Source organism: Pristis pectinata, chromosome 20 (assembly GCF_009764475.1).
Source record: "Pristis pectinata isolate sPriPec2 chromosome 20, sPriPec2.1.pri, whole genome shotgun sequence".
Lineage (NCBI taxonomy): Eukaryota > Metazoa > Chordata > Chondrichthyes > Rhinopristiformes > Pristidae > Pristis > Pristis pectinata.
In genome coordinates this window covers 6,637,654-6,652,672 of record NC_067424.1, presented here as the reverse complement: position 1 = coordinate 6,652,672, position 15,019 = coordinate 6,637,654, and the positions used below count along the sequence as shown (strand labels likewise).

Genomic DNA, 15,019 nt, shown 5'->3' with positions numbered 1-15,019 from the left:
TTGTATTATTTCTCAAACATTTTTACACTTATTCTCACTCTCAGACATTCCCCCAGCAATGTTAGTCAACCCCAGCACTTAACGCCCAAGCCCTGAAACCAATTCCTATTGTTTTTACAATGAATTCCTTAAATATTATCATGGATTTTAGGATCAGTCGCCCAGATATATTTTTTTGCAGAATTTCTCAAACATTTTAATTCCTCGGGAATTCAGTTCACCCCAATTTTTTTTTGCATTATTTCTGTCAAATGTATAATTCCTCCAGTCACTGGCTGCAGTATCTCCCGAACACTGAAGCTAAGTTGCCCAGCCCGTGTATATCAGGCAGGCTCTTTACCCTGTCAGCTGTGAAGATGCGGCTGCCTCAGTAAAGTGAAGCCTCCAACCTCCTTGCGCCTCTGGCCGAGGCTCCGGCTGCTCCCGCCGGGTTTTACCCTGCTTGCCCTCACCACCGCCCACCCCTCCTCCTCCTCCTCCTCCTCCAATTCCCCCCGCCCCCGCCCCGAGGAGGCCGGTCACAGCCTTCCCAGGCCGGTTAAAGTGTTACCTGAAGGCCAGCGGCCATCACCCATTAACCGAGCTGAGCTCCGGGTTCGGGCGGCCGTCGCGGCATCCCGCCCCCCCCGCCTCCACACCCTGACTGGCAGCAGCCTCCACCAATCAGAGGGCGCGCGGCCGCCGCCTCCCGGCAGGGCGGGCGGGCAGCACCCCGTTGATGGACAGGCTGACTGACCAATCAGAGCCCCGCGGCTGACGGAGGGGGATACACTCCCGCTACGTCATGGAACCCCATGTGTCGGGGAATGTAGCGAGCCACTGGCGTGTGTCCGACCTCCCCCACCGCCACCCGCACGACCAATCAGATGTCGCGGTGAAGGGAAGGCGGCAGCCTATGCGCGCATGGCAAGATCCCACCAACAACCATGTGGTGGAGACCCTCAGTGGGGGAAATGTGGAGCTCAGGGTTCCGCAGAACGGCTGCCCTTCCTTGCCCTGTGGGGATGTCAATGAGGGTGGGTGGGCGGGCGGAGGGAGACAGTAAAAAAAAGTTATCCTTTAATGGAACAAAAGTATTTAATTGCATCCGCGATGGGTTGGACGGGGAACATGACTCATAGGCAACAATTTAATGTACAGAAAACAAGGTGCTGCTGCTTAGTGAACAGTCCAATTAAAGAGCGTAGCAAACTGAAACTTACGAACTCCCTGTAAGAAAATGCAGGTAGAAGATGTATGTATCAATCTTTGCCACTCATTTAGTGATAAGGCTTGATTGTCAGGGGAATTGTTTCTACCCTGGCTGTTTTGTCATGTTGTTATATGCTGCCTCTTTAAAATGAGCTCTGTACATTACAATCCAAATTAGTATTAGTCATAGAGGCCAAAACAGCTTAACCTCAGTCCTGTGGTTTGGGAAGGCAATCCCAGCTGGGTCACCACAGTTTCTTTTTTCATTGCTATCAAATAACCTTGCTTTAAATAAATGCGGATGTTGGATCAGGGTGTTTCCCTTGCTGTGCTCCCTGCAGTGAAATGGCATTACTTGCTAGATGGAAACATAGAACAGTACAGCACAGGGCCCTTTGGCCCACGATGTCTGCGCCAAACACATCAAATTAAGCTAAATCTCTTCTGCCTGTACATGATCCATATCCCTCCATTTCCTGCATATTCATGTGTCTACCTGAAAGCCTCTTAGACGCCACTATCGGATCTGCTTCCACCACCACCCCTGGCAGCCCGTTTCAGACACCCACCACTCTCCCCGCACTTGCCCCGCACACCTCCTTCAAACTTTCCCCCTCACCTTAAATGCACAAAAAAAAGCAGACAGAAGTCCACATAGGGAGAGAGAAACTTAAAAAAATCTCAATCAATAGAAATTAGGCAGAATATTGGAACTAAAAACGGACATCTCCTGGACCTCATGGCCTGTATTCCAAGGTCTTTAAGGAATTGGCTGCAGAAATAGTGTATGAGTTGGTTGTAATCTAACAAGAATCCCTGGATTCTGGTGATGTTCCAGCGGATTGGAAAACCAGAAGCTTAATGCCACTATTTAAGAAGGGGGGAGAGAGAGAAGGCAGGAAGACGTAGGCCTTCAGGATTAACATCTGTCATCAGAAAAATGCTGGGAACCATTTTTTAAGGAGATAATGGTTGAAAATTTAAACATTCACAAGATAAGCAGAATCAATGTGGCTTTGTGAAAAAATCCTGATCAACCAATTTGCTGGAGCTCTTTGAGGATCTAACAAACAGAATGAGTAAAGAGGAATTAGTAGATGTAGTGTATTTAGAGTTATAGAAGCCATTCAATAAAATGTCACATAAAAAGGTACTTTGGGGTTAATATATTGCCATGGAAAGGAGAGAGGCAATATATTAACAGAAAGTAGAGAGTTAGAATCAAAATCAGATTTATTATCACCGACATACGTCGTGAATGGATAAATGGGTCATTTCTGGAACAGTGATCAGTAACTAGTGGGGTGCCCCAGGAATCAGTGCTGGGCCTTAACTATTTCTGATCTATATTGATGACTTGGATGAAGGGGCTGAGTGCACTGAAGCCAAATTTGCTGATGGTACAAAAAAAATAACATGTTGCCAGTTCACAAATAGCAATTAACGAGATGTGAGGATACATAAAGGTTGGAAAGGAATATTGCTAGGTTATGTGGATGGGCAAGAAGTTGGCAGATGGAATATAATGTGGAAGCTGTGAGGTTATCCACTTTGGAAAGAAGAACAAAAAAGCAAATTATTATATAAACAGAACAAGACAACAAAATGTTGTGGTGTCTTGGGTTTTTACATGATTCCCAAAAAGTTAGCATGCAGGTATATCCAGCAATTAGGAAGGGTAATGGACTGTTAGCCTTTATTGCATGGAATATGGAGTATTAAGATAGTGCAGTTTTGATGCAATTTTACAGGGCGCAGGTGAGAACGTATCTGGAGTCTTGCATTCAGTTTTGGTCTCCCTATTTTAGAAAAGGTGTGCTTGCATTGGAAGCAGTGCAGAGAAGGTTCACTTAGTTCGGATGAAAGGGTTGAAGTGGGAAGAAAGGGTTGAGCAGTCGGCTGTTTACTCATTGGAGTCTAGAAGATTGAGTGAGGATCCTAGTGAAGCACGGAAAATTCTGCAGGGATTTGACGGGTCTGAACGGTCCATGAGCACTACCTCGTCATTCCTCTTTTTTTGCTATTTATTTATTTCTGTAACATATGGTAATTTTTATGTCTTGCTGCCGCACAACAACAAATTTCATGACGTAGGTCAGTGATAATAAACCTGATTCTGATTCCGAGAGGATGTTTCCTCCATTGAACTAATTGGCCATAGTTTTAGCATAAGGGCCACCCATTTCAGATGGAGGTAGGGAGGAATCTCTTTTCCAGAGGGTCAGAAATATTTGGAATTCTCTTTACTGAAGAACTGTGACATATTGAAAGTGGAGACTGACAGACGAGAAATGCTGGGACAGAGTAGAAGTGATGTTGAAGCCCAAATTGGATCAGAGATGATCTGAGTGAATGATGGCATGGGCCTGATCCTGTTTCTTATGTTCTGATTCTATCAAGGTGTGAAAAGAACCATTGAAAACAAATTGCCTTTAATAAAGAGATGTAATCTTTTATGGATATGTTGCAGAATCTTCCACTCTGCCTTATCTTCAAAAATAAGAGACAAAATTAATATTCTGCTTTCAATTAGCAAAAGAAATAATGTTTGTGGAATGTAATAAATTTTCCAGAGCAGGATGGACAAGCCGTGTATATTGCATACTTTCAAAGACGTATGTGTATCATATAATCTTGTGTATTGGTTTATTATTGTCACATGTACCGAGATACAGTGAAAAGCTTCTGTTTCGTGGTGCATCCAGACAGATCGTGCCATACATAATTCCATCAAGGTAGACTGTACAGAATGTAGAATATAGTGTCACAGTTAGGGAACGCACAGTGCAGGTAGACAAGGAAAGTGCAAGGGCCACGACGAGCTAGATTGGGAGATCAACAGTTAGAGAGTTCATCCTTTACTGTATGAGAGGTCTGTTCAAGAGTCTGATCACGGTGGGAGAGAAGCTGTCCGATGGTTCGTGCTCTCAGGCTTTTGTATCTTCTGCCCAATGGGAGGGGGGAGAAGAGAGAAGGTCTGGGGTGGGAGAGGTTGTTGTTTATGTTGGCTGCTTCCCTGAGGCAGCGGGAAACATGGAGCAAGTCAATGTAGGGGAGGCTGGTTTGTGTGAAGGACTGGGCTGCGTCCACAACTTTGCAATTTCTTGCGGTCTTGGGCAGCGCAGTTGCTGTACGAAGCTGTGATGTATCCAGATGGGATGGTTTAACATTGGATACTTATGTCAATACGTATCCCAGTGTATGGCATTGAAAAAGGCCATTTGTCCCAATCGGGTGTAAGTGCTCCATTTGAGTATCGTCTTGTCCTTTCTCATTCAAACCTAGCAACTTAACTTATTCTCTTTTCCCTCATTTGCAAGTCCAGCCTACCTTTAAGTGCATGTATAGTATTCACTTCAACCACTCCCTGTGGTCACATGTTCCTAGTTTTTACCACTCTTTGGACAAAGAAGTCTCCTCCGAATTTCCTATTCAATATGGGTCGAAATATAAGTACATTTTCATCTCTGTAGTTTACTAGAAATAGTACATTCCATCAGAAAAGGAGCTGAAACCTCTCACACTAATTCACCAAGAATGAATAGCTCCAGTGGTACATGAAAAATGTCATAGTCATAGAGTCATACAGCAGGGAAACAGGGCCTTCGGCCCAATCTGTCCATGCCGACTAAGATGCCCATCCAAGCTAGTCCCATTTACCCATGTTTGGCCCATATCCCTCTAAATCTTTCCAATCCATGTGCCTGTCCAAATGTGTTTAAACTGTTGTTCCTGCATCAACTACTTCCTCTGGCAGCTTGTTTCATATGCAGACCATCCTCTGTGTGAAAAAGTTACCCCTCAGGTCCCTGTTATATCTTTCCCCTCTCACCTTAAACCTGTGCCTGCTAGTTCTTGATTTGCCAACCATGGGAAAAAGACTGTGTGCATTCACTATCTCTGCCTCTTGTGGTTTTATGGACCTCCATAAGATCACCCCTCAGTCTCCTACACTCCAAGGAATGAAGTCTAAGTCTCCCTTTAACCCAGTCCCTCGAGTCCTGGCAACATCCTCGTAAATCTTTTCTGGTATTGGTATTGGTATTGGTTTATTATTGTCACTTGTTCCAAGGTACAGTGCAAAGCTTGTCTTGCATACTGATTGTGCAGGTCAATTTATTACACAGTGCAGTTACATTGAGTTAGTACAGAGTGCATTGAGGTAGTACAGGCAAAAACAATAACAGTACAGACTAGCGTCACAGCTGCAGAGAAAGTGCCGTGCAATAAGGTGCAAAGTCACAACAAGGTAGGTCATGAGGTCAGAGTCCATCTCATCGTATAAGGGAACCGTTCAATAGTCTTATCACAGTGGGGTAGAAGCTGTCCTTGAGCCTGGTGGTATGTGCCCTCAGGCTCCTGTATCTTCTGCCTGATGGGAGAGGGGAGAAGAGAGAATGTCCTGGGTGGGTGGGGTCTTTGATTATGCTGGCTGTTTCACCAAGGCAGCGAAAGGTAAAGACAGAGTCCAAGGAGGGGAGGCTGGTTTCCGTGATGCGCTGTGCTGTGTCCACAACTCTCTGCAGTTTCTGCAGTTCACTTTTCTTTTCTCCAGCATAAGGGCACCTTTCCTATAACAGGATGACCAAAACTGAACATAATACCCCAAGTGCTGCCTCACAATCGTCTTGTCCAACTGCAACATAAACCTCCTGTGAGAGTCACCCATTGTTTTCGCTGTGTCTCCAGCAGCAGATGGAAACTTTTCCTGTACCTTGAAGGCTGGAAATAATGACAGGGACAAGTAAAATGGTGGCGTGAAAGAATGATTCTCTCTGCTAACCTGAGGCAATAATAGAAGATGGAAAGTTCTGTTATGTCCAGTGCACAGGAAGCAAGCCTGACTGCACAGAGACCACCATCTTTGTAACCACCTAAATCTGACTAACCACAAATTGCTCTTCTTAGGTCACTCGGGTTTAGCATCCATTCTTAAAGTATAGTAAATAATCAGAGCAGGAAATTTCAGGTGGACTTTGTCGCCATACTGCTGCCCACCAACCAACCAAAACACATATTAATGTTGCTTTCTTAGTAATGTTTTAACAATGCTGTAACCTCTTTGTAAAATATTGTTTGAACAACGCCACGACATAAGATTAGAATGTACCACACAGTTTTGTTTCGTTGCAGGTTGGTTAAGTTAACTACAAACATACACCAAGTCCTGTAAAACAAGAAGAAAGAATCTGTTCTAATCAAATTCCAGTCTCCATTTTGCTTCAGGCTTGTTAGCTTTATTTTGAAGCCTTCTGATCTTATGAGTTAAATAAATCTTGTTATCCATGTTGCCCCTCTGCATTCTAAAGCCCATATACCCTCTCAATCTTTATTTAGGTTTAGGAGGCTGCCGATTTGAACTGAGGTGAGGAACATTTTCTTTTCTCAGGGAATTGTAACTCTTTGCACTTCTCTACACCAGAACACTTTCATTGTCAAGACTGGGATGGATGGATTCTTGGAGATGTGTAAACCAGGCAGAAACGTGTACTTGAGGCACATTAAAAGCAATGATTCTGAACACTGGAGCAGACTCAAAGGAACTGTATGGCCCACTCCTAAGATATTAAGATAAGATAAGATATTGATTTATTAGTCACATGTACATCGAAACACACAGTGAAATACGTCTTTTGGCATTGTTGAGAATGAGCTGGGGGCAGCCCACAAGTGTCGCCACTCTTCCGGCGCCAACATAGCATGCCCACAGCTCCTAACCTGTACGTCTTTGGAATGTGGGAGGAAACCGGAGCACCCAGAGGAAACCCATGCAGACACGGGGAGAACATACAAACTCCTTACAGGCAGCAGTGGGAATTGAACCCAGATTGCTGGCGCTTTAATAGCATTATGCTAACCGCTATGCTACCGTGCCGCTTATCTCTATTCCTATCTCTTATGTTCCTATCTCTAATGCTCGTACGTTTGTAGGTAAAACAAGCAGAGTCACAGTGTACCATAGAGAAGGAGCATTTGTGGTAATTCTACCAACTTATGTTACTGCCAAAATAGTTGTACAAAACACTAGCATTGCAATAATCAGGATGATTTTGGCCTGGATATCCAAAGAAGTTAATGTTGTCGAGTTTCACAGCCAGCTTCAAATACTCACCTGCTGTCACTCACCTGATGACATCATTAATAATTCTTAAACAGGTCCGCCCCAGGTTACAAACGCCTGACTTATGTACGCCCTGTACACACAAATAGTGTTTGGAAGACCAGCTGAATGGATTTGTCAGCTGCTGCGGGGCTGCCGTGTGGGAACTTGGTTCGTGGCTGCATTTCTGACCTGTGAACTGTTCGGGTTGTGAAGAGTTCTCAGGAACAGAACCCTGCCATAACCCGGGGAGGACCTATAAAGACACAGAAGGAGTCCACTTGACTCCTCAGGCCCTGCTGGTTCCCAGGGAAACAATCCCATTCCCATTCCCCTTTTCCTTACTTCCCCGCACCTCTGCAAACTTTTTCTGTCTCACATTCCCATAAACTATCTTTTGATCCTTTTTTGCCATTAGCCTAAACTTAAGAAGTAATTTACAGCAGCCAATTAACCTACCAGCAGGTCTTTGGGATGAGGGAGGAAACCTGAGCAACTGGGAGGAACCCACATGGTCACAGAGGGAAGGTGCAGACTCCAGAGAAACAGCACCTGAGGTCAGGATCGAACTGGGGTCCCCGGAGCTATGGGGCAGTAGTACTACCTGCTGTGCCACTGTGCTGCCAAACAATTTTGCCAACATAACCAGAAGAAAATTCTTTTAGAAAATCTTACTTTTGGACAAAGAGGAGAGACTTGTTATTTGCAAATTTGAGAAATGTCCTGAATCAATTGTTCTGAAATGCTTTTGTTATTCTTTTTTCGGGATCTAGGTTTTGTTCGCAAAGTCAGTGTTCATTGTGCCTCCCAAACTATCCATGAGAGTTCGTATTGTGTCCATAATACACTGTGTACCTTTGGATCGTGAAAGTTGCTCCCAGTCCAACTACTCTTCCCCTCCGTGCTTTCATATGGAGCAGAATGTCAGACATGTTAGGAAGGAGTATAGGTAAAACATAGAACAGTACAGCACAGAACAGGCCCTTCGGCCCACAGTGTTGTGCCGACATAACTAATCCCTTCTACTGGCAGAAATCCCATATCCCTCCATTTTCCTCTCATTCATGTGCTCATCCAAACCCGTCTTAAAAGCCCCCAATGAATTTGCCTCCACCACCCTATCAGGCAACACATTCCGGGCATCCACCATTCTCTCAGTAAAAAAACATGCCCCTGACATCTGTTCTGATCCTACCCCCTCTCACCTTAAATGCATGCCCTCTGGTACTGGATCTCTCAATAATGGGAAAAAGATATTGCTTGTCCACCCTATCTATGCCCCTCATAATTTTATACACTTCCAACAGATCACCCCTCAGCCTCCGCTGTTTTAGAGAAAAGACCCCAAGTTTGTCCAGCCTCTCCTGATAGCACATGCCCTCTAATCCAGGCAGCATCCTAGGAAACCTCCTCTGCACCCCCTCGAAAGCCTCGACATCCTTCCTGTAGTGAGGTGACCAGAATTGCACGCAATACTCTAAACGTGGCCTAACCATAGTAATCTCCATACTTTCACAGATGACAAGTTAGAAACCTAATCCAAGGTTCGAATTTGTCCTGGTCCAGCCACATGGATGGTATGACCAAGAAAGCACACCAGCACCTCTATTCTTCACAAGGCTAAGGAAGTTTGGCCTGTCCCCAATGACCCTCACCAATTTTTAGCATCCTATCTGGATACATCACAGTTTGGTATGGCAACTGCTCTGCCCAAGACCGCAAGAAATTGAAGAGAGTTGTGAACACAGCTCAGTCTATCACAAAAACAACCTCCCCTCCATGGACTCTGTCTATACCTCTCGCTGCCTTGGTGAAGCAGCCAACATAATCAAAGACCCCTCCCACCCTGGTCCATCTCTCTTCTCCCCCCTCTCATCAGGCAGAAGACTCAAAAGCTTGAGAACACGTAACACCAGGCTCACGGACTTCTACCCTGCTGTTATCAGACTCTTGAACAGACCTCTTATACGCTAAAAGATGAACTCTTGGTCTCCCAACCTACTTCAACGTGGCCCTTGCACTTTATTTGTCGACCTGCACTGCACTTTCTCTGTAACTGCAACACTATAAACTGGATTCTGTTTTACTTTTTACTAGCTCAATGTACTTATGTATAGCATGATCTGTCTGGACAATACACAAAACAAAAGCTTTTCACTGTATTTCGGTACGTGTGACAAAAGTAAACCAATAATAACAAATCAAAGCAATGACATAATAAAATTCGGAAATATAAAGCCAATTTTTTTGGTAATGGTTTATTTCTGAATTTGAAAATAGTATTTCCATTAAAGGTCAGGGAAAACTTCCTAAATATTGAAGCAGAATTGTTAACAAGCTGGTATTGGATTCTTGGGCTGTAATCTATCCGATACACTCACTACTGCAGTTATTGTGCAAAGCTTTTATCTCCAAACGTTATTTGTAACAATATAACATTTCCTCTTAAACCCGCATTCATAGTTTTATGGCTTGGGAACATGAATTGTGCAGATGTCAGGTGCTGACAGGATCAGGGCCAGCCTTGAGACTGCATAGTTTAAGAGCACATTTTATGATATGTCCTCTCCCACACACCAACAATAGCCATAGCAGCAATCTGTGGAGACAGAAACAGAGTTAATGCTTCTGGTCCAAGACTCTGGGGAGAACCTTTAACCTAAAATGTTAACTCTGTTTCTCTTCCCACAGATGCTGCCTGACCTGCTGAGAGTTTCCAGCATTTTCAGTTTTTATTTCTGATTTACAGTTTTTCATTAGAGTAGCCAGTTGCGTTCTGAGATAGGCACAATGTTTTCTGATCTTAGTTCTCAAAGACAAACAGTAAGATCTGTCAGACAGAAAACAACTGAACGGATTCAAGCAGGTCTGTGGGTACTACTTTGTCTCAATGATTCAAGTCACACTCCACAGTCCTGAGCACCAGTCTAGGCTAACACACTAGTGCAGGACTGTGTGAGTGTTAGGTATAATATCAGAGGAGTCACCTCTGAGTTAAATGTTTTAACCAAGATCCTGTCTGGTCTCCCATATAGACATAAACCATTTAAAAATAAGGGAAATTATCCCTCACGTTTAGGACCATATTTATCTCTAAGCTAGCATTACTAAAACACTGGATATTATTGCTGTTTGTGGGAGCATGCAGTGTGATAACTAGCTTCAGGTAGTTCTGCTGTAACATGTGTTTCCATAATGCAAATTGGTTATAACTCGATTGATAGATTAGGGAACACTGTTTACATTATGCGGGCTGCATTGGTTATAGCGTGATTACAATTTTGAAAGCCTGTTTAAATCTGTGCTTTGAAGACAACTACAACCAGTTCTGCCACAACATGACTTTCTATAACATTAGGTTTCTTAGGAAGGTAACCATAGCATAATAGCAAACTAGCTGTACAGTGCAATAGAGATTGCACTTCCAAAGTACTATAGTAAAGTTCTTTGTGATGTACTGACATTGCGAAAGATGCAATCGATGTTCTTTCAGCAATTATGAATAAAATTAGATTTATCATTTATAATAAGATTTTGAAAACTATTTTCAAAATCAGTGACATCATCAAGCCTGCTTAGCATTGCTCATCTGAAACTCACTGAAGTCCTTGCCAGTTAAGTATATGTGAAGGAATGTCATGTTCTATCAGGACCCTAATCACGATGCTGCTGAAGAAAGCAGAAACATAGGATTAAACAAGTAGCATTCATCAATTGTTATGGGCATTGCTTTCATGTGTTTTTGTTATCTGCAGCCTTTGACTAGTTAGTAATCTTTTATTAGGCCAACACTCTTCCAGTGTTCTCTACTTTGTACTGGATTCAGAAAAATTAACTTAGATTAACTTATGATATTAATAAATCTGATTAAGGTCCAGTTAAGTGAAGAAAGATCCTTCTGAGCAGGAAAACACCAAGCTTATATCCAATCATCAATGCTATTTATTGATCCTAATTCTTCTCAAGGCCAAAGTCCACACAATCAGAACTGAATGGAACATGGCCAGGGGCACAATTTAAATGACAATTTATATTAATATAGATTTAGCATTTGGAGTATTTTTCCGAAAAGTCTATTCAAGGAGCTTGACAAAATAAATTATATTTTCCCTGGCTCTGATATCCAGAAAAAAAGGGGGTCCCATTTTCAAAATAAGAGGTCCTTTCAGGACAGAGAGGGTAAAGATTTTTGGAGTTCTCTACCCATTGGTGATTCAGTTATGGAATATATCCAAGGCAGAAAATGATAGATTTTTGGGTAATAGTGGAATATGCAGACTGTTCCTGGGTTATGAACACCCGATTTATGGACACCCCTGGATACGAACGAACTGCCATAATTGATTAAATTCAAAGTCCGATCTACCTACGTAGGTTCGTTTGTATGAACACAGAACTTTGTCTCAAAGTCAAAGTCGTCGTATTGTCATATGCACGTCCATGTGTGCACAGGTGCAATGATAAACTTACTTGCAGCAGCATCACAGGCACATAGCATCACAGATAAGCTACACTCACAAGAAAAACATAAATTAAACATAAATATCACACAATTTTTACAAGAAAGAACACATTAGAACAAAAAAACACAAAATCCATTTTAGTGCAAAGTGTTCAAAGTGGTCACAGTGTTGCTGAACTGTAGTGATTAGGGATGTGCCGGTTGGTTCAAGAACCAAATGGTTGAAGGGAAGTAGCTGTTCTTGAACCTGGTGGTGTGAGACTTCAGGCTTCTGTACTTTAATAATTCTTCTTTCTTATCAGTGTTATGTGCTCTTGATGCCATTCATTACAATATTGTGGAGGTATAGTTACCATATCAGGTGATTTAGTGTATTTTCAGACTTACAGACCAAATCAGCTTATGGATGTCTATAAAAACGTAATCCGTTTGTTGACCGGGGATGGACAGCAAAGGTTTTGGGTTGATGGAGGAAAGTGGGGCCGTGGTAAAAGATTAGTCATAATCGCATTGAATGGCAGAGCAGATGCAACTGTTGAGTGGCCTATTCCTGCTTTTAGTTCCATGGACTCTGTCTACACTTATCACTGCCTCAGTAAAGCAGCCAGCAGAATCGAAGACCCCTCCCACCCTGGACATTCTCTCGTTCCCCCCTCCCATCGGGCAGAAGCTACAAAAGCCTGAAAGCATGTACCACCAGGCTCAAAGACAGCTTCTATCCCGCTGTTATAAGACTACTGAATGGACCCTTTGTACGATAAGGTGGACTCTTGACCTCACAACTTACCTCATTATGGCCTTGCACCTTATTTTCGGCCTGCACTGCACTGCACTTTCTCTGTAACTATCACACTTTATTCTGCGTTCTGTTATTGCTTTTCCCTTGTACTACCTCGATGTACTGATGTTGTGAAATGATCCGTATGGATGGCAAGCAAAACAAGTTTTTCACTGTATCTCAGTACATGTGACAATAATAAACCAATTTATCAATTTCTTACATTCTTGTATAATCTTAGTAACTGATAGCTTAATCAAAGTGAGACATCTTATCTCTGATAAAAAGGGAAAAAGAGAAAATGACTTGAATTTGTTGACCTGGAGTAAACTTTGAATTTTGGGAACACGTCAAGTTGAGGATTATTAAACTTTCAGAAGGAGACATCACTTTTACCTGAAAGCAGACCTCAAAGGTTAAAGTCAATCAGAATTGCAAATCAGCGACACTATAACAATGTTCACTGTTTATATGTCAAATGTACAATTTATCCATCAGAAATAAATAACTTGTGCATGGAGTTGATACTGTAAGCTCTGTAATTTACATTTCAGCATAAGAATTGCTATTATACCCAGAGGGTGAAAATGTTGCTTCTACTTAAAGATTGCTATTAACTGCAATTTTAAAATAAATGTAGTTTTTGCTGCTGGTGATATATCAATGAGAAATGAGCGCTCATTACTGTATCTCGAAGTGTCCATCAGCAACAACAAATGTTTGCATTTGTGCAGCCTCTTTAGCACAGAATAATGCCTGAAGTCATGGGGATCTCTGCTAAGGGCAGCCGCACAGAGAACATTTAATAACTTATTATGATGGAGCAATGGCCTGTGACTCATTGGCCCTGCAAGTATTTGCAATCACCGGTGGAGGTGATACGCTCCAAGCTCTCGAACACAATTAGTGGCCTTCTGAGAAATGGCAAATGGATAACTGAAGCCAAGAGCATGTGCTGTTACTAAGTAAAGATCAGGACTATTAAATTAGCATTCTTTTTTGATTCATGATGAGTTGGAAATGGAAGTTAAAACTGTTTCAATAAAGCTGTGGTAGTGTTGCGGTTAGCGTAACGCTTTACAGTGCCAGTGACCTGGGTTCAATTCTGGCCACTGTCTGTGAGGAGTTTGTACATTCTCCCTGTGTCTGCATGGGTTTCCTCCCGGTGCTCCGGTTTCCTCCCACATTCCAAAGATGTAGGGGTTAGGAAGTTGCGGGCATGCTATGTTGGTGCCGGAAGCGTGGCAACACTTGCGGGCTGCCCCCCAGAACACTCTATGCAAAAAGATGTATTTCACTATGTGTTTCGAATTACATGTTACTAATAAAGAAATCTTGTCTTATCTAATAAGATAAAAAATTGTTTTGGGAACAGTAGAAACTATAGCGATTGAGGGACTGAGCAGAAGATAGTTTCTATCCTCATACCTAAATAATACAACAAAGGACAGAATAACGCCAATAGAAGTGAATTGTAGAGCATTTATATCTGTACGAATATTGGTAAATTATCATTGAAAGAAGCATGTAGAGTCCCATCGCCTAGTCTCACTGATCATACCAAACCATTTGACCACTCTTTTACCAGATGTGAAGGGATGCAGAAGACAAATGTCTGCAGCCAATTGACATCTGGCAAGGAGGAGTGGACTGTGATTGGTGCCTTGGACTTGGGCAGTGACCTACTGAATCCCCCATTCCTGGAGCATCCTGGCAGCCTATGGCCTGAGATCTGCTCCGGCGTACAAGGTAAACCCCACTCGCACCTGACCATCATGGCAATCCGAACATGAGCCCAGCCCGAATACATATAATATTTTCCATACCCATCCCAACCCCTCAATGCCAGCAAAACAGAAGAGCTGGTCATTGACTTCAGGAAGCAGGGCAATGCACATGCTCCTGTTTACATTAATGGTGCTGAGGTAGAGATGGTTGAGTGCTTCAAGTTCTGAGATGTAAACGTCACCGATAGCCTCTCCTGGTCCAACAACATAGATGCTACTGCCAAGAAAGCACATCAGCGCCTCTACTTCCTTAGGAAGCTAAGGAAATTTGTCATGTCCCCGTTGACCCTCACCAATTTTTATAGATGCACCATAGAAAGCATTCTATGCAGATACATCACGGCTTGGTATGGCAACTGCTCTGCCTGAGACCGCAAAAAATTGCAGAGACTTGTGGACACAGCTCAGCACATCACAGAAACCAGTGTCCCCTCCATGGACTCTGTTTATACTTCTTGCTGCCTTGGTAAACCGGCCAACATAATCAAAGACCCTACCCACCCCAGACATTCTCTCTTCTCCCCTCTTCCGTCAGACAGAAGATACAAAAGCCTGAAAGCACGTACCACCAGACTCAAGAACAGCTTCTATCCTGTAGGTATAAGACTCTTGAATGGACCTCCTGTTCAATAAGATGGACTCTTGACCTCATAATCTACCTCGGTATGGCCTTGCACATTATTGTCTGTCTACACTGCACT

At 43.0% G+C, this 15,019-nt stretch overlaps 1 protein-coding gene across 2 annotated transcripts in view; it reads right to left on the bottom strand.

The window, feature by feature from the left end:
• LOC127580855 (solute carrier family 41 member 1-like) overlaps positions 1-613 on the bottom strand; it is a 69,490-nt gene extending 68,877 nt beyond the window's left edge. Inside the window, exon 1 of one of the 2 annotated variants that reach the window (XM_052034804.1) lies at positions 551-613. The gene's annotated coding sequence lies outside the window, so the exon portion shown is untranslated. Of the gene's footprint in view, positions 1-340; positions 418-550 lie in introns of those variants that run through there. The other variant, XM_052034803.1, reaches the window with a different exon arrangement.
• Positions 614-15,019: the final 14,406 nt, after the last annotated feature.